Source organism: Pseudophryne corroboree, unplaced genomic scaffold, assembly GCF_028390025.1.
Source record: "Pseudophryne corroboree isolate aPseCor3 unplaced genomic scaffold, aPseCor3.hap2 scaffold_2080, whole genome shotgun sequence".
In the NCBI taxonomy this organism is placed as follows: domain Eukaryota; kingdom Metazoa; phylum Chordata; class Amphibia; order Anura; family Myobatrachidae; genus Pseudophryne; species Pseudophryne corroboree.
The window spans coordinates 27,231-46,445 of record NW_026968723.1 but is presented as its reverse complement, the minus strand read 5'-3'; the positions used below and the strand labels follow the sequence as shown (position 1 = coordinate 46,445).

Genomic DNA, 19,215 nt, shown 5'->3' with positions numbered 1-19,215 from the left:
TCCATGCCAGCTGAGGTTTCTATGTCTGCAATCATAAAAAACAACCCATTTTTCTATGGAACTACTACGAATGCCTAATAAAAGCACTTGAATTGCAAAATGACAAAACAAAAATATATGGAGAATGCGAGCATCGATCTCGCTACCTCTCGCATGATAAGCGAACGCTCTACCATTTGAGCCAATTCCCCATGAGCACATGTGACATTTCAGAATAAAGGCACTGGAAGATCATATCATTATATATTGAAAGTTTTTATAAGCTTTCCTTCAAAATATTCTCTTTTCATAGAAAACATAAAGTTTCTCTCCCATTTTTGAGTTTTGTAATGTCTTTAAAAATAGTTTAAACACTAATTCTCCATGCCAGCTGAGGTTTCTATGTCTGCAATCATAAAAAACAACCCATTTTTTTTATGGAACTACTACGAATGCCTAATAAAAGCACTTGAATTGCAAAATGACAAAACAAAAACATATGGAGAATGCGAGCATCGATCTCACTACCTCTCGCATGCTAAGCGAGCGCTCTACCATTTGAGCTAATTCCCCATGAGCACATGTGACTTTTCAGAATAAAGGCACTGGAAGATCATGTCATTATATATTGAAAGTTTTTAAAAGCTTTCCTTCAAAATATTCTCTTTTCATAGAAAACATAAAGTTTCTCTCCCATTTTTGAGTTTTGTAATGTCTTTATAAATATTTAAACACTAATTCTCCATGCCAGCTGAGGTTTCTGTGTCTGCAATCATAAAAAACAACCCATTTATTTATGGAACTACTACGAATGCCTAATAAAAGCACTTGAATTGCAAAATGACAAAACAAAAACATATGGAGAATGCGAGCATCGATCTCGCTACCTCTCGCATGCTAAGCGAGCGCTCTACTATTTGAGCTAATTCCCCATGAGCACATGTGACTTTTCAGAATAAAGGCACTGGAAGATCATATCATTATATATTGAAAGTTTTTATAAGCTTTCCTTTAAAATATTCTCTTTTCATAGAAAACATAAAGTTTCTCTCCCATTTTTGAGTTTTGTAATGTCTTTAAAAATAGTTTAAACACTAATACTCCATGCCAGCTGAGGTTTCTATGTCTGCAACCATAAAAAACAACCCATTTTTTTATGGAACTACTACGAATGCCTAATAAAAGCACTTGAATTGCAAAATGACAAAACAAAAACATATGGAGAATGCGAGCATCGATCTCGCTACCTCTCGCATGCTAAGCGAGCGCTCTACCATTTGAGCTAATTCCCCATGAGCACACGTGACATTTCAGAATAAAGGCACTGGAAGATCATATCATTATATATTGAAAGTTTTTATAAGCTTTCCTTCAAAATGTTCTCTTTTCATAGAAAACATAAAGTTTCTCTCCCGTTTTTGAGTTTTGTAATGTCTTTAAAAATAGTTTAAACACTAATTCTCCATGCCAGCTGAGGTTTCTATGTCTGCAATCATAAAAAACAACCCATTTTTTTATGGAACTACTACGAATGCCTAATAAAAGCACTTGAATTGCAAAATGACAAAACAAAAATATATGGAGAATGCGAGCATCGATCTCGCTACCTCTCGCATGCTAAGCGAGCGCTCTACCATTTGAGCTAATTCCTCATGAGCACATGTGACATTTCAGAATAAAGGCACTGGAAGATCATATCATTATATATTGAAAGTTTTTATAAGCTTTCCTTCAAAATATTCTCTTTTCATAGAAAACATAAAGTTTCTCTCCCATTTTTGAGTTTTGTAATGTCTTTAAAAATAGTTTAAACACTAATTCTCCATGCCAGCTGAGGTTTCTATGTCTGCAATCATAAAAAACAACCTATTTTTTTATGGAACTACTACGAATGCCTAATAAAAGCACTTGAATTGCAAAATGACAAAACAAAAACATATGGAGAATGCGAGCATCGATCTCGCTACCTCTCACATGCTAAGCGAGCGCTCTACCATTTGAGCTAATTCCCCATGAGCACATGTGACTTTTCAGAATAAAGGCACTGGAAGATCATATCATTATATATTGAAAGTTTTTATAAGCTTTCCTTCAAAATGTTCTCTTTTCAAAGAAAACATAAAGTTTCTCTCCCATTTTTGAGTTTTGTAATGTCTTTAAAAATAGTTTAAACACTAATTCTCCATGCCAGCTGATGTTTCTATGTCTGCAATCATAAAAAACAACCCATTTTTTTTATGGAACTACTACGAATGCCTAATAAAAGCACTTGAATTGCAAAATGACAAAACAAAAACATATGGAGAATGCGAGCATCGATCTCACTACCTCTCGCATGCTAAGCGAGCGCTCTACCATTTGAGCTAATTCCCCATGAGCACATTTGACTTTTCAGAATAAAGGCACTGGAAGATCATGTCATTATATATTGAAAGTTTTTATAAGCTTTCCTTCAAAATATTCTCTTTTCATAGAAAACATAAAGTTTCTCTCCCATTTTTGAGTTTTGTAATGTCTTTATAAATATTTAAACACTAATTCTCCATGCCAGCTGAGGTTTCTGTGTCTGCAATCATAAAAAACAACCCATTTTTTTATGGAACTACTACGAATGCCTAATAAAAGCACTTGAATTGCAAAATGACAAAACAAAAACATATGGAGAATGCGAGCATCGATCTCGCTACCTCTCGCATGCTAAGCGAGCGCTCTACTATTTGAGCTAATTCCCCATGAGCACATGTGACTTTTCAGAATAAAGGCACTGGAAGATCATATCATTATATATTGAAAGTTTTTATAAGCTTTCCTTTAAAATATTCTCTTTTCATAGAAAACATAAAGTTTCTCTCCCATTTTTGAGTTTTGTAATGTCTTTATAAATAGTTTAAACACTAATTCTCCATGCCAGCTGAGGATTCTATTTCTGCAATCATAAAAAACAACCCATTTTTTTATGGAACTACTACGAATGCCTAATAAAAGCACTTGAATTGCAAAATGACAAAACAAAAACATATGGAGAATGCGAGCATCGATCTCACTACCTCTCGCATGCTAAGCGAGCGCTCTACCATTTGAGCTAATTCCCCATGAGCACATTTGACTTTTCAGAATAAAGGCACTGGAAGATCATATCATTATATATTGAAAGTTTTTATAAGCTTTCCTTCAAAATATTCTCTTTTCATAGAAAACATAAAGTTTCTCTCCCATTTTTGAGTTTTGTAATGTCTTTAAAAATAGTTTAAACACTAATTCTCCATGCCAGCTGAGGTTTCTATGTCTGCAATCATAAAAAACAACCCATTTTTTTTATGGAACTACTACGAATGCCTAATAAAAGCACTTGAATTGCAAAATGACAAAACAAAAACTTATGGAGAATGCGAGCATCGATCTCGCTACCTCTCGCATGCAAAGCGAGCGCTCTACCATTTGAGCTAGTTACCCATGAGCACATGTGACTTTTCAGAATAAAGGCACTGGAAGATCATGTCATTATATATTGAAAGTTTTTATAAGCTTTCCTTCAAAATATTCTCTTTTTATAGAAAACATAAAGTTTCTCTCCCATTTTTGAGTTTTGTAATGTCTTTACAAATATTTAAACACTAATTCTCCATGCCAGCTGAGGTTTCTATGTCTGCAATCATAAAAAACAACCCATTTTTCTATGGAACTACTACGAATGCCTAATAAAAGCACTTGAATTGCAAAATGACAAAACAAAAATATATGGAGAATGCGAGCATCGATCTCGCTACCTCTCGCATGATAAGCGAACGCTCTACCATTTGAGCCAATTCCCCATGAGCACATGTGACATTTCAGAATAAAGGCACTGGAAGATCATATCATTATATATTGAAAGTTTTTATAAGCTTTCCTTCAAAATATTCTCTTTTCATAGAAAACATAAAGTTTCTCTCCCATTTTTGAGTTTTGTAATGTCTTTAAAAATAGTTTAAACACTAATTCTCCATGCCAGCTGAGGTTTCTATGTCTGCAATCATAAAAAACAACCCATTTTTTTTATGGAACTACTACGAATGCCTAATAAAAGCACTTGAATTGCAAAATGACAAAACAAAAACATATGGAGAATGCGAGCATCGATCTCACTACCTCTCGCATGCTAAGCGAGCGCTCTACCATTTGAGCTAATTCCCCATGAGCACATGTGACTTTTCAGAATAAAGGCACTGGAAGATCATGTCATTATATATTGAAAGTTTTTAAAAGCTTTCCTTCAAAATATTCTCTTTTCATAGAAAACATAAAGTTTCTCTCCCATTTTTGAGTTTTGTAATGTCTTTATAAATATTTAAACACTAATTCTCCATGCCAGCTGAGGTTTCTGTGTCTGCAATCATAAAAAACAACCCATTTATTTATGGAACTACTACGAATGCCTAATAAAAGCACTTGAATTGCAAAATGACAAAACAAAAACATATGGAGAATGCGAGCATCGATCTCGCTACCTCTCGCATGCTAAGCGAGCGCTCTACTATTTGAGCTAATTCCCCATGAGCACATGTGACTTTTCAGAATAAAGGCACTGGAAGATCATATCATTATATATTGAAAGTTTTTATAAGCTTTCCTTTAAAATATTCTCTTTTCATAGAAAACATAAAGTTTCTCTCCCATTTTTGAGTTTTGTAATGTCTTTAAAAATAGTTTAAACACTAATACTCCATGCCAGCTGAGGTTTCTATGTCTGCAACCATAAAAAACAACCCATTTTTTTATGGAACTACTACGAATGCCTAATAAAAGCACTTGAATTGCAAAATGACAAAACAAAAACATATGGAGAATGCGAGCATCGATCTCGCTACCTCTCGCATGCTAAGCGAGCGCTCTACCATTTGAGCTAATTCCCCATGAGCACACGTGACATTTCAGAATAAAGGCACTGGAAGATCATATCATTATATATTGAAAGTTTTTATAAGCTTTCCTTCAAAATGTTCTCTTTTCATAGAAAACATAAAGTTTCTCTCCCGTTTTTGAGTTTTGTAATGTCTTTAAAAATAGTTTAAACACTAATTCTCCATGCCAGCTGAGGTTTCTATGTCTGCAATCATAAAAAACAACCCATTTTTTTATGGAACTACTACGAATGCCTAATAAAAGCACTTGAATTGCAAAATGACAAAACAAAAATATATGGAGAATGCGAGCATCGATCTCGCTACCTCTCGCATGCTAAGCGAGCGCTCTACCATTTGAGCTAATTCCCCATGAGCACATGTGACATTTCAGAATAAAGGCACTGGAAGATCATATCATTATATATTGAAAGTTTTTATAAGCTTTCCTTCAAAATATTCTCTTTTCATAGAAAACATAAAGTTTCTCTCCCATTTTTGAGTTTTGTAATGTCTTTAAAAATAGTTTAAACACTAATTCTCCATGCCAGCTGAGGTTTCTATGTCTGCAATCATAAAAAACAACCTATTTTTTTATGGAACTACTACGAATGCCTAATAAAAGCACTTGAATTGCAAAATGACAAAACAAAAACATATGGAGAATGCGAGCATCGATCTCGCTACCTCTCACATGCTAAGCGAGCGCTCTACCATTTGAGCTAATTCCCCATGAGCACATGTGACTTTTCAGAATAAAGGCACTGGAAGATCATATCATTATATATTGAAAGTTTTTATAAGCTTTCCTTCAAAATGTTCTCTTTTCAAAGAAAACATAAAGTTTCTCTCCCATTTTTGAGTTTTGTAATGTCTTTAAAAATAGTTTAAACACTAATTCTCCATGCCAGCTGATGTTTCTATGTCTGCAATCATAAAAAACAACCCATTTTTTTTATGGAACTACTACGAATGCCTAATAAAAGCACTTGAATTGCAAAATGACAAAACAAAAACATATGGAGAATGCGAGCATCGATCTCACTACCTCTCGCATGCTAAGCGAGCGCTCTACCATTTGAGCTAATTCCCCATGAGCACATTTGACTTTTCAGAATAAAGGCACTGGAAGATCATGTCATTATATATTGAAAGTTTTTATAAGCTTTCCTTCAAAATATTCTCTTTTCATAGAAAACATAAAGTTTCTCTCCCATTTTTGAGTTTTGTAATGTCTTTATAAATATTTAAACACTAATTCTCCATGCCAGCTGAGGTTTCTGTGTCTGCAATCATAAAAAACAACCCATTTTTTTATGGAACTACTACGAATGCCTAATAAAAGCACTTGAATTGCAAAATGACAAAACAAAAACATATGGAGAATGCGAGCATCGATCTCGCTACCTCTCGCATGCTAAGCGAGCGCTCTACTATTTGAGCTAATTCCCCATGAGCACATGTGACTTTTCAGAATAAAGGCACTGGAAGATCATATCATTATATATTGAAAGTTTTTATAAGCTTTCCTTTAAAATATTCTCTTTTCATAGAAAACATAAAGTTTCTCTCCCATTTTTGAGTTTTGTAATGTCTTTATAAATAGTTTAAACACTAATTCTCCATGCCAGCTGAGGATTCTATTTCTGCAATCATAAAAAACAACCCATTTTTTTATGGAACTACTACGAATGCCTAATAAAAGCACTTGAATTGCAAAATGACAAAACAAAAACATATGGAGAATGCGAGCATCGATCTCGCTACCTCTCGCATGCTAAGCGAGCGCTCTACCATTTGAGCTAATTCCCCATGAGCACATGTGACTTTTCAGAATAAAGGCACTGGAAGATCATGTCATTATATATTGAAAGTTTTTATAAGCTTTCCTTCAAAATATTCTCTTTTCATAGAAAACATAAAGTTTCTCTCCCATTTTTGAGTTTTGTAATGTCTTTATAAATATTTAAACACTAATTCTCCATGCCAGCTGAGGTTTCTGTGTCTGCAATCATAAAAAACAACCCATTTTTTTATGGAACTACTACGAATGCCTAATAAAAGCATTTGAATTGCAAAATGACAAAACAAAAACATATGGAGAATGCGAGCATCGATCTCGCTACCTCTCGCATGCTAAGCGAGCGCTCTACTATTTGAGCTAATTCCCCATGAGCACATGTGACTTTTCAGAATAAAGGCACTGGAAGATCATATCATTATATATTGAAAGTTTTTATAAGCTTTCCTTTAAAATATTCTCTTTTCATAGAAAACATAAAGTTTCTCTCCCATTTTTGAGTTTTGTAATGTCTTTAAAAATTGTTTAAACACTAATTCTCCATGCCAGCTGAGGTTTCTATGTCTGCAATCATAAAAAACAACCAATTTTTTTATGGAACTACTACGAATGCCTAATAAAAGCACTTGAATTGCAAAATGACAAAACAAAAACATATGGAGAATGCGAGCAGCGATCTCGCTACCTCTCGTATGCTAAGCGAGCGCTCTACCATTTGAGCTAATTCCCCATGAGCACATGTGACTTTTCAGAATAAAGGCACTGGAAGATCATATCATTATATATTGAAAGTTTTTATAAGCTTTCCTTCAAAATGTTCTCTTTTCAAAGAAAACATAAAGTTTCTCTCCCATTTTTGAGTTTTGTAATGTCTTTAAAAATAGTTTAAACACTAATTCTCCATGCCAGCTGAGGTTTCTATGTCTGCAATCATAAAAAACAACCCATTTTTTTATGGAACTACTACGAATGCCTAATAAAAGCACTTGAATTGCAAAATGACAAAACAAAAACATATGGAGAATGCGAGCATCGATCTCGCTACCTCTCGCATGCTAAGCGAGCGCTCTACTATTTGAGCTAATTCCCCATGAGCACATGTGACTTTTCAGAATAAAGGCACTGGAAGATCATATCATTATATATTGAAAGTTTTTATAAGCTTTCCTTTAAAATATTCTCTTTTCATAGAAAACATAAAGTTTCTCTCCCATTTTTGAGTTTTGTAATGTCTTTAAAAATAGTTTAAACACTAATTCTCCATGCCAGCTGAGGTTTCTATGTCTGCAATCATAAAAAACAACCCATTTTTTTATGGAACTACTACGAATGCCTAATAAAAGCACTTGATTTGCAAAATGACAAAACAAAAACATATGGAGAATGCGAGCATCGATCTCGCTACCTCTCGCATGCTAAGCGAGCGCTCTACCATTTGAGCTAGTTCCCCATGAGCACATGTGACTTTTCAGAATAAAGGCACTGGAAGATCATGTCATTATATATTGAAAGTTTTTATAAGCTTTCCTTCAAAATATTCTCTTTTTATAGAAAACATAAAGTTTCTCTCCCATTTTTGAGTTTTGTAATGTCTTTACAAATATTTAAACACTAATTCTCCATGCCAGCTGAGGTTTCTATGTCTGCAATCATAAAAAACAACCCATTTTTCTATGGAACTACTACGAATGCCTAATAAAAGCACTTGAATTGCAAAATGACAAAACAAAAATATATGGAGAATGCGAGCATCGATCTCGCTACCTCTCGCATGCTAAGCGAGCGCTCTACCATTTGAGCTAATTCCCCATGAGCACATCTGACATTTCAGAATAAAGGCACTGGAAGATCATATCATTATATATTGAAAGTTTTTATAAGCTTTCCTTCAAAATATTCTCTTTTCATAGAAAACATAAAGTTTCTCTCCCATTTTTGAGTTTTGTAATGTCTTTAAAAATAGTTTAAACACTAATTCTCCATGCCAGCTGAGGTTTCTATGTCTGCAATCATAAAAAACAACCCATTTTTTTATGGAACTACTACGAATGCCTAATAAAAGCACTTGAATTGCAAAATGACAAAACAAAAACATATGGAGAATGCGAGCATCGATCTCGCTACCTCTCGCATGCTAAGCGAGCGCTCTACTATTTGAGCTAATTCCCCATGAGCACATGTGACTTTTCAGAATAAAGGCACTGGAAGATCATATCATTATATATTGAAAGTTTTTATAAGCTTTCCTTTAAAATATTCTCTTTTCATAGAAAACATAAAGTTTCTCTCCCATTTTTGAGTTTTGTAATGTCTTTCAAATATTTAAACACTAATTCTCCATGCCAGCTGAGGTTTCTGTGTCTGCAATCATAAAAAACAACCCATTTTTTTATGGAACTACAGTACTACGAATGCCTAATAAAAGCACTTGAATTGCAAAATGACAAAACAAAACCATATGGAGAATGCGAGCATCGATCTCACTACCTCTCGCATGCTAAGCGAGCGCTCTACTATTTGAGCTAATTCCCCATGAGCACATGTGACTTTTCAGAATAAAGGCACTGGAAGATCATATCATTATATATTGAAAGTTTTTATAAGCTTTCCTTTAAAATATTCTCTTTTCATAGAAAACATAACGTTTCTCTCCCATTTTTGAGTTTTGTAATGTCTTTAAAAATAGTTTAAACACTAATTCTCCATGCCAGCTGAGGTTTCTATGTCTGCAATCATAAAAAACAACCCATTTTTTTTATGGAACTACTACGAATGCCTAATAAAAGCACTTGAATTGCAAAATGACAAAACAAAAACATATGGAGAATGCGAGCATCGATCTCGCTTCCTCTCGCATGCTAAGCGAGCGCTCTACCATTTGAGCTAATTCCCCATGAGCACATGTGACTTTTCAGAATAAAGGCACTGGAAGATCATGTCATTATATATTGAAAGTTTTTAAAAGCTTTCCTTCAAAATATTCTCTTTTCATAGAAAACATAAAGTTTCTCTCCCATTTTTGAGTTTTGTAATGTCTTTATAAATATTTAAACACTAATTCTCCATGCCAGCTGAGGTTTCTGTATCTGCAATCATAAAAAACAACCCATTTATTTATGGAACTACTACGAATGCCTAATAAAAGCACTTGAATTGCAAAATGACAAAACAAAAACATATGGAGAATGCAAGCATCGATCTCGCTACCTCTCGCATGCTAAGCGAGCACTCTACCATTTGAGCTAATTCCCCATGAGCACACGTGACATTTCAGAATAAAGGCACTGGAAGATCATATCATTATATATTGAAAGTTTTTATAAGCTTTCCTTCAAAATGTTCTCTTTTCATAGAAAACATAAAGTTTCTCTCCCGTTTTTGAGTTTTGTAATGTCTTTAAAAATAGTTTAAACACTAATTCTCCATGCCAGCTGAGGTTTCTATGTCTGCAATCATAAAAAACAACCCATTTTTTTATGGAACTACTACGAATGCCTAATAAAAGCACTTGAATTGCAAAATGACAAAACAAAAATATATGGAGAATGCGAGCATCGATCTCGCTACCTCTCGCATGCTAAGCGAGCGCTCTACCATTTGAGCTAATTCCCCATGCGCACATGTGACATTTCAGAATAAAGGCACTGGAAGATCATATCATTATATATTGAAAGTTTTTATAAGCTTTCCTTCAAAATATTCTCTTTTCATAGAAAACATAAAGTTTCTCTCCCATTTTTGAGTTTTGTAATGTCTTTAAAAATAGTTTAAACACTAATTCTCCATGCCAGCTGAGGTTTCTATGTCTGCAATCATAAAAAACAACCTATTTTTTTATGGAACTACTACGAATGCCTTATAAAAGCACTTGAATTGCAAAATGACAAAACAAAAACATATGGAGAATGCGAGCATCGATCTCGCTACCTCTCACATGCTAAGCGAGCGCTCTACCATTTGAGCTAATTCCCCATGAGCACATGTGACTTTTCAGAATAAAGGCACTGGAAGATCATATCATTATATATTGAAAGTTTTTATAAGCTTTCCTTCAAAATGTTCTCTTTTCAAAGAAAACATAAAGTTTCTCTCCCATTTTTGAGTTTTGTAATGTCTTTAAAAATAGTTTAAACACTAATTCTCCATGCCAGCTGATGTTTCTATGTCTGCAATCATAAAAAACAACCCATTTTTTTTATGGAACTACTACGAATGCCTAATAAAAGCACTTGAATTGCAAAATGACAAAACAAAAACATATGGAGAATGCGAGCATCGATCTCACTACCTCTCGCATGCTAAGCGAGCGCTCTACCATTTGAGCTAATTCCCCATGAGCACATTTGACTTTTCAGAATAAAGGCACTGGAAGATCATGTCATTATATATTGAAAGTTTTTATAAGCTTTCCTTCAAAATATTCTCTTTTCATAGAAAACATAAAGTTTCTCTCCCATTTTTGAGTTTTGTAATGTCTTTATAAATATTTAAACACTAATTCTCCATGCCAGCTGAGGTTTCTGTGTCTGCAATCATAAAAAACAACCCATTTTTTTATGGAACTACTACGAATGCCTAATAAAAGCACTTGAATTGCAAAATGACAAAACAAAAACATATGGAGAATGCGAGCATCGATCTCGCTACCTCTCGCATGCTAAGCGAGCGCTCTACTATTTGAGCTAATTCCCCATGAGCACATGTGACTTTTCAGAATAAAGGCACTGGAAGATCATATCATTATATATTGAAAGTTTTTATAAGCTTTCCTTTAAAATATTCTCTTTTCATAGAAAACATAAAGTTTCTCTCCCATTTTTGAGTTTTGTAATGTCTTTATAAATAGTTTAAACACTAATTCTCCATGCCAGCTGAGGTTTCTATGTCTGCAATCATAAAAAACAACCCATTTTTTTATGGAACTACTACGAATGCCTAATAAAAGCACTTGAATTGCAAAATGACAAAACAAAAACATATGGAGAATGCGAGCATCGATCTCGCTACCTCTCGCATGCTAAGCGAGCGCTCTACCATTTGAGCTAATTCCCCATGAGCACATGTGACTTTTCAGAATAAAGGCACTGGAAGATCATGTCATTATATATTGAAAGTTTTTATAAGCTTTCCTTCAAAATATTCTCTTTTCATAGAAAACATAAAGTTTCTCTCCCATTTTTGAGTTTTGTAATGTCTTTATAAATATTTAAACACTAATTCTCCATGCCAGCTGAGGTTTCTATGTCTGCAATCATAAAAAAACAACCCATTTTTCTATGGAACTACTACGAATGCCTAATAAAAGCACTTGAATTGCAAAATGACAAAACAAAAATATATGGAGAATGCGAGCATCGATCTCGCTACCTCTCGCATGCTAAGCGAGCGCTCTACCATTTGAGCTAATTCCCCATGAGCACATGTGACATTTCAGAATAAAGGCACTGGAAGATCATATCATTATATATTGAAAGTTTTTATAAGCTTTCCTTCAAAATATTCTCTTTTCATAGAAAACATAAAGTTTCTCTCCCATTTTTGAGTTTTGTAATGTCTTTAAAAATAGTTTAAACACTAATTCTCCATGCCAGCTGAGGTTTCTATGTCTGCAATCATAAAAAACAACCTATTTTTTTATGGAACTACTACGAATGCCTAATAAAAGCACTTGAATTGCAAAATGACAAAACAAAAACATATGGAGAATGCGAGCATCGATCTCGCTACCTCTCGCATGCTAAGCGAGCGCTCTACCATTTGAGCTAATTCCCCATGAGCACGTGTGACTTTTCAGAATAAAGGCACTGGAAGATCATATCATTATATATTGAAAGTTTTTATAAGCTTTCCTTCAAAATGTTCTCTTTTCAAAGAAAACAAAGTTTCTCTCCCATTTTTGAGTTTTGTAATGTCTTTAAAAATAGTTTAAACACTAATTCTCCATGCCAGCTGAGGTTTCTATGTCTGCAATCATAAAAAACAACCCATTTTTTTTATGGAACTACTACGAATGCCTAATAAAAGCACTTGAATTGCAAAATGACAAAACAAAAACATATGGAGAATGCGAGCATCAATCTCGCTACCTCTCGCATGCTAAGCGAGCGCTCTACCATTTGAGCTAATTCCCCATGAGCACATGTGACTTTTCAGAATAAAGGCACTGGAAGATCATGTCATTATATATTGAAAGTTTTTATAAGCTTTCCTTCAAAATATTCTCTTTTCATAGAAAACATAAAGTTTCTCTCCCATTTTTGAGTTTTGTAATGTCTTTATAAATATTTAAACACTAATTCTCCATGCCAGCTGAGGTTTCTGTTTCTGCAATCATAAAAAACAACCCATTTTTTTATGGAACAACTACGAATGCCTAATAAAAGCACTTGAATTGCAAAATGACAAAACAAAAACATATGGAGAATGCGAGCATCGATCTCGCTACCTCTCGCATGCTAAGCGAGCGCGCTACCATTTGAGCTAATTCCCCATGAGCACATGTGACTTTTCAGAATAAAGGCACTGGAAGATCATATCATTATATATTGAAAGTTTTTATAAGCTTTCCTTCAAAATGTTCTCTTTTCAAAGAAAACATAAAGTTTCTCTCCCATTTTTGAGTTTTGTAATGTCTTTAAAAATAGTTTAAACACTAATTCTCCATGCCAGCTGAGGTTTCTATGTCTGCAATCATAAAAAACAACCCATTTTTTTTATGGAACTACTACGAATGCCTAATAAAAGCACTTGAATTGCAAAATGACAAAACAAAAACATATGGAGAATGCGAGCATCGATCTCACTACCTCTCGCATGCTAAGCGAGCGCTCTACCATTTGAGCTAATTCCCCATGAGCACAAGTGACTTTTCAGAATAAAGGCACTGGAAGATCATGTCATTATATATTGAAAGTTTTTATAAGCTTTCCTTCAAAATATTCTCTTTTCATAGAAAACATAAAGTTTCTCTCCCATTTTTTGAGTTTTGTAATGTCTTTATAAATATTTAAACACTAATTCTCCATGCCAGCTGAGGTTTCTATGTCTGCAATCATAAAAAACAACCCATTTTTTTTATGGAACTACTACGAATGCCTAATAAAAGCACTTGAATTGCAAAATGACAAAACAAAAACATATGGAGAATGCGAGCATCGATCTCGCTACCTCTCGCATGCTAAGCGAGCGCTCTACCATTTGAGCTAATTCCCCATGATCACATGTGACTTTTCAGAATAAAGGCACTGGAAGATCATGTCATTATATATTGAAAGTTTTTATAAGCTTTCCTTCAAAATATTCTCTTTTCATAGAAAACATAAAGTTTCTCTCCCATTTTTGAGTTTTGTAATGTCTTTATAAATATTTAATCACTAATTCTCCATGCCAGCTGAGGTTTCTGTGTCTGCAATCATAAAAAACAACCCATTTTTTTATGGAACTACTACGAATGCCTAATAAAAGCACTTGAATTGCAAAATGACAAAACAAAAACATATGGAGAATGCAAGCATCGATCTCGCTACCTCTCGCATGCTAAGCGAGCTCTCTACTATTTGAGCTAATTCCCCATGAGCACATGTGACTTTTCAGAATAAAGGCACTGGAAGATCATATCATTATATATTGAAAGTTTTTATAAGCTTTCCTTTAAAATATTCTCTTTTCATAGAAAACATAAAGTTTCTCTCCCATTTTTGAGTTTTGTAATGTCTTTAAAAATAGTTTAAACACTAATTCTCCATGCCAGCTGAGGTTTCTATGTCTGCAATCATAAAAAACAACCCATTTTTTTTATGGAACTACTACGAATGCCTAATAAAAGCACTTGAATTGCAAAATGACAAAACAAAAACTTATGGAGAATGCGAGCATCGATCTCGCTACCTCTCGCATGCTAAGCAAGCGCTCTACCATTTGAGCTAACTCCCCATGAGCACATGTGACTTTTCAGAATAAAGGCACTGGAAGATCATGTCATTATATATTGAAAGTTTTTATAAGCTTTCCTTCAAAATATTCTCTTTTCATAGAAAACATAAAGTTTCTCTCCCATTTTTGAGTTTTGTAATGTCTTTATAAATATTTAAACACTAATTCTCCATGCCAGCTGAGGTTTCTGTGTCTGCAATCATAAAAAACAACCCATTTTTTTATGGAACTACTACGAATGCCTAATAAAAGCACTTGAATTGCAAAATGACAAAACAAAAACATATGGAGAGTGCGAGCATCGATCTCGTTACCTCTCGCATGCTAAGCGAGCTCTCTACTATTTGAGCTAATTCCCCATGAGCACATGTGACTTTTCAGAATAAAGGCACTGGAAGATCATATCATTATATATTGAAAGTTTTTATAAGCTTTCCTTTAAAATATTCTCTTTTCATAGAAAACATAAAGTTTCTCTCCCATTTTTGAGTTTTGTAATGTCTTTAAAAATAGTTTAAACACTAATTCTCCATGCCAGCTGAGGTTTCTATGTCTGCAATCATAAAAAACAACCCATTTTTTTATGGAACTACTACGAATGCCTAATAAAAGCACTTGAATTGCAAAATGACAAAACAAAAACATATGGAGAATGCGAGCATCGATCTCGCTACCTCTCGCATGCTAAGCGAGCGCTCTACCATTTGAGCTAATTCCCCTTGAGCACATGTGACCTTTCAGAATAAAGGCACTGGAAGATCATATCATTATATATTGAAAGTTTTTATAAGCTTTCCTTCAAATTGTTCTCTTTTCATAGAAAACATAAAGTTTCTCTCCCATTATTGAGTTTTGTAATGTCTTTAAAAATAGTTTAAACACTAATTCTCCATGCCAGCTGAGGTTTCTATGTCTGCAATCATAAAAAACAACCCATTTTTTTATGGAACTACTACGAATGCCTAATAAAAGCACTTGATTTGCAAAATGACAAAACAAAAACATATGGAGAATGCGAGCATCGATCTCGCTACCTCTCGCATGCAAAGCGAGTGCTCTACCATTTGAGCTAGTTACCCATGAGCACATGTGACTTTTCAGAATAAAGGCACTGGAAGATCATGTCATTATATATTGAAAGTTTTTATAAGCTTTCCTTCAAAATATTCTCTTTTTATAGAAAACATAAAGTTTCTCTCCCATTTTTGAGTTTTGTAATGTCTTTACAAATATTTAAACACTAATTCTCCATGCCAGCTGAGGTTTCTATGTCTGCAATCATAAAAAACAACCCATTTTTCTATGGAACTACTACGAATGCCTAATAAAAGCACTTGAATTGCAAAATGACAAAACAAAAATATATGGAGAATGCGAGCATCGATCTTGCTACCTCTCGCATGCTAAGCGAGCGCTCTACCATTTGAGCTAATTCCCCATGAGCACATGTGACATTTCAGAATAAAGGCACTGGAAGATCATATCATTATATATTGAAAGTTTTTATAAGCTTTCCTTCAAAATATTCTCTTTTCATAGAAAACATAAAGTTTCTCTCCCATTTTTGAGTTTTGTAATGTCTTTAAAAATAGTTTAAACACTAATTCTCCATGCCAGCTGAGGTTTCTATGTCTGCAATCATAAAAAACAACCTATTTTTTTATGGAACTACTACGAATGCCTAATAAAAGCACTTGAATTGCAAAATGACAAAACAAAAACATATGGCGAATGCGAGCATCGATCTCGCTACCTCTCGCATGCTAAGCGAGCGCTCTACCATTTGAGCTAATTCCCCATGAGTACATGTGACTTTTTAGAATAAAGGCACTGGAAGATCATATCATTATATATTGAAAGTTTTTATAAGCTTTCCTTCAAAATGTTCTCTTTTCAAAGAAAACATAAAGTTTCTCTCCCATTTTTGAGTTTTGTAATGTCTTTCAAATATTTAAACACTAATTCTCCATGCCAGCTGAGGTTTCTGTGTCTGCAATCATAAAAAACAACCCATTTTTTTATGGAACTACTACGAATGCCTAATAAAAGCACTTGAATTGCAAAATGACAAAACAAAACCATATGGAGAATGCGAGCATCGATCTCGCTACCTCTCCCATGCTAAGCGAGCGCTATACTATTTGAGCTAATTCCCCATGAGCACATGTGACTTTTCAGAATAAAGGCACTGGAAGATCATATCATTATATATTGAAAGTTTTTATAAGCTTTCCTTTAAAATATTCTCTTTTCATAGAAAACATAAAGTTTCTCTCCCATTTTTGAGTTTTGTAATGTCTTTAAAAATAGTTTAAACACTAATTCTCCATGCCAGCTGAGGTTTCTATGTCTGCAATCATAAAAAACAACCCATTTTTTTTATGGAACTACTACGAATGCCTAATAAAAGCACTTGAATTGCAAAATGACAAAACAAAAACATATGGAGAATGCGAGCATCGATCTCGCTACCTCTCGCATGCTAAGCGAGCGCTCTACCATTTGAGCTAATTCCCCATGAGCACATGTGACTTTTCAGAATAAAGGCACTGGAAGATCATGTCATTATATATTGAAAGTTTTTATAAGCTTTCCTTCAAAATATTCTCTTTTCATAGAAAACATAAAGTTTCTCTCCCATTTTTGAGTTTTGTAATGTCTTTATAAATATTTAAACACTAATTCTCCATGCCAGCTGAGGTTTCTGTGTCTGCAATCATAAAAAACAACCCATTGTTTTATGGAACTACTACGAATGCCTAATAAAAGCACTTGAATTGCAAAATGACAAAACAAAAACATATGGAGAATGCAAGCATCGATCTCGCTACCTCTCGCATGCTAAGCGAGCGCTCTACCATTTGAGCTAATTCCCCATGAGCACATGTGACTTTTCAGAATAAAGGCACTGGAAGATCATATCATTATATATTGAAAGTTTTTATAAGCTTTCCTTCAAAATGTTCTCTTTTCAAAGAAAACAAAGTTTCTCTCCCATTTTTGAGTTTTGTAATGTCTTTAAAAATAGTTTAAACACTAATTCTCCATGACAGCTGAGGTTTCTATGTCTGCAATCATAAAAAACAACCTATTTTTTTATGGAACTACTACGAATGCCTAATAAAAGCACTTGAATTGCAAAATGACAAAACAAAAACATATGGAGAATGCGAGCATCGATCTCGCTACCTCTCGCATGCTAAGCGAGCGCTCTACCATTTGAGCTAATTCCCCATGAGCACATGTGACTTTTCAGAATAAAGGCACTGGAAGATCATATCATTATATATTGAAAGTTTTTATAAGCTTTCCTTCAAAATGTTCTCTTTTCAAAGAAAACATAAAGTTTCTCTCCCATTTTTGAGTTTTGTAATGTCTTTAAAAATAGTTTAAACACTAATTCTCCATGCCAGCTGATGTTTCTATGTCTGCAATCATAAAAAACAACCCATTTTTTTTATGGAACTACTACGAATGCCTAATAAAAGCACTTGAATTGCAAAATGACAAAACAAAAACATATGGAGAATGCGAGCATCAATCTCGCTACCTCTCGCATGCTAAGCGAGCGCTCTACCATTTGAGCTAATTCCCCATGAGCACATGTGACTTTTCAGAATAAAGGCACTGGAAGATCATGTCATTATATATTGAAAGTTTTTATAAGCTTTCCTTCAAAATATTCTCTTTTCATAGAAAACATAAAGTTTCTCTCCCATTTTTGAGTTTTGTAATGTCTTTATAAATATTTAAACACTAATTCTCCATGCCAGCTGAGGTTTCTGTGTCTGCAATCATAAAAAACAACCCATTTTTTTATGGAACTACTACGAATGCCTAATAAAAGCACTTGAATTGCAAAATGACAAAACAAAAACATATGGAGAACACGAGCATCGATCTCGCTACCTCTCGCATGCTAAGCGAGCGCGCTACCATTTGAGCTAATTCCCCATGAGCACATGTGACTTTTCAGAATAAAGGCACTGGAAGATCATATCATTATATATTGAAAGTTTTTATAAGCTTTCCTTCAAAATGTTCTCTTTTCAAAGAAAACATAAAGTTTCTCTCCCATTTTTGAGTTTTGTAATGTCTTTAAAAATAGTTTAAACACTAATTCTCCATGCCAGCTGAGGTTTCTATGTCTGCAATCATAAAAAACAACCCATTTTTTTTATGGAACTACTACGAATGCCTAATAAAAGCACTTGAATTGCAAAATGACAAAACAAAAACATATGGAGAATGCGAGCATCGATCTCGCTACCTCTCGCATGCTAAGCGAGCGCTCTACCATTTGAGCTAATTCCCCATGAGCACATGTGACTTTTCAGAATAAAGGCACTGGAAGATCATGTCATTATATATTGAAAGTTTTTATAAGCTTTCCTTCAAAATATTCTCTTTTCATAGAAAACATAAAGTTTCTCTCCCATTTTTGAGTTTTGTAATGTCTTTATAAATATTTAAACACTAATTCTCCATGCCAGCTGAGGTTTCTGTGTCTGCAATCATAAAAAACAACCCATTTTTTTATGGAACTACTACGAATGCCTAATAAAAGCACTTGAATTGCAAAATGACAAAACAAAAACATATGGAGAATGCAAGCATCGATCT

The 19,215-nt window shown here is 34.0% G+C and overlaps 15 non-coding genes across 15 annotated transcripts; all 15 read right to left on the bottom strand.

Moving 5' to 3' along the window:
• Positions 1 to 1,198: 1,198 nt before the first annotated feature.
• On the bottom strand, positions 1,199 to 1,271 carry TRNAA-AGC (transfer RNA alanine (anticodon AGC)). The gene has a single exon. It is a non-coding gene; the product is annotated as a tRNA-Ala (tRNA).
• Positions 1,272 to 4,798: 3,527 nt separating this feature from the next.
• On the bottom strand, positions 4,799 to 4,871 carry TRNAA-AGC (transfer RNA alanine (anticodon AGC)). The gene has a single exon. It is a non-coding gene; the product is annotated as a tRNA-Ala (tRNA).
• Positions 4,872 to 5,158: 287 nt separating this feature from the next.
• On the bottom strand, positions 5,159 to 5,231 carry TRNAA-AGC (transfer RNA alanine (anticodon AGC)). Its single transcript has one exon. It is a non-coding gene; the product is annotated as a tRNA-Ala (tRNA).
• Positions 5,232 to 6,598: 1,367 nt separating this feature from the next.
• On the bottom strand, positions 6,599 to 6,671 carry TRNAA-AGC (transfer RNA alanine (anticodon AGC)). Its single transcript has one exon. It is a non-coding gene; the product is annotated as a tRNA-Ala (tRNA).
• A 1,725-nt stretch (positions 6,672 to 8,396) lies between these two features.
• Positions 8,397 to 8,469, bottom strand: TRNAA-AGC (transfer RNA alanine (anticodon AGC)). The gene has a single exon. It is a non-coding gene; the product is annotated as a tRNA-Ala (tRNA).
• Positions 8,470 to 9,480: 1,011 nt separating this feature from the next.
• On the bottom strand, positions 9,481 to 9,553 carry TRNAA-AGC (transfer RNA alanine (anticodon AGC)). Its single transcript has one exon. It is a non-coding gene; the product is annotated as a tRNA-Ala (tRNA).
• Positions 9,554 to 10,199: 646 nt separating this feature from the next.
• TRNAA-AGC (transfer RNA alanine (anticodon AGC)) lies at positions 10,200 to 10,272 on the bottom strand. The gene has a single exon. It is a non-coding gene; the product is annotated as a tRNA-Ala (tRNA).
• A 1,367-nt stretch (positions 10,273 to 11,639) lies between these two features.
• On the bottom strand, positions 11,640 to 11,712 carry TRNAA-AGC (transfer RNA alanine (anticodon AGC)). Its single transcript has one exon. It is a non-coding gene; the product is annotated as a tRNA-Ala (tRNA).
• Positions 11,713 to 11,999: 287 nt separating this feature from the next.
• Positions 12,000 to 12,072, bottom strand: TRNAA-AGC (transfer RNA alanine (anticodon AGC)). Its single transcript has one exon. It is a non-coding gene; the product is annotated as a tRNA-Ala (tRNA).
• Positions 12,073 to 12,359: 287 nt separating this feature from the next.
• Positions 12,360 to 12,432, bottom strand: TRNAA-AGC (transfer RNA alanine (anticodon AGC)). The gene has a single exon. It is a non-coding gene; the product is annotated as a tRNA-Ala (tRNA).
• A 1,367-nt stretch (positions 12,433 to 13,799) lies between these two features.
• Positions 13,800 to 13,872, bottom strand: TRNAA-AGC (transfer RNA alanine (anticodon AGC)). Its single transcript has one exon. It is a non-coding gene; the product is annotated as a tRNA-Ala (tRNA).
• A 1,366-nt stretch (positions 13,873 to 15,238) lies between these two features.
• Positions 15,239 to 15,311, bottom strand: TRNAA-AGC (transfer RNA alanine (anticodon AGC)). Its single transcript has one exon. It is a non-coding gene; the product is annotated as a tRNA-Ala (tRNA).
• Positions 15,312 to 17,036: 1,725 nt separating this feature from the next.
• Positions 17,037 to 17,109, bottom strand: TRNAA-AGC (transfer RNA alanine (anticodon AGC)). Its single transcript has one exon. It is a non-coding gene; the product is annotated as a tRNA-Ala (tRNA).
• Positions 17,110 to 17,753: 644 nt separating this feature from the next.
• TRNAA-AGC (transfer RNA alanine (anticodon AGC)) lies at positions 17,754 to 17,826 on the bottom strand. Its single transcript has one exon. It is a non-coding gene; the product is annotated as a tRNA-Ala (tRNA).
• A 1,008-nt stretch (positions 17,827 to 18,834) lies between these two features.
• On the bottom strand, positions 18,835 to 18,907 carry TRNAA-AGC (transfer RNA alanine (anticodon AGC)). The gene has a single exon. It is a non-coding gene; the product is annotated as a tRNA-Ala (tRNA).
• Between the last annotated feature and the right edge of the window lie 308 nt (positions 18,908 to 19,215).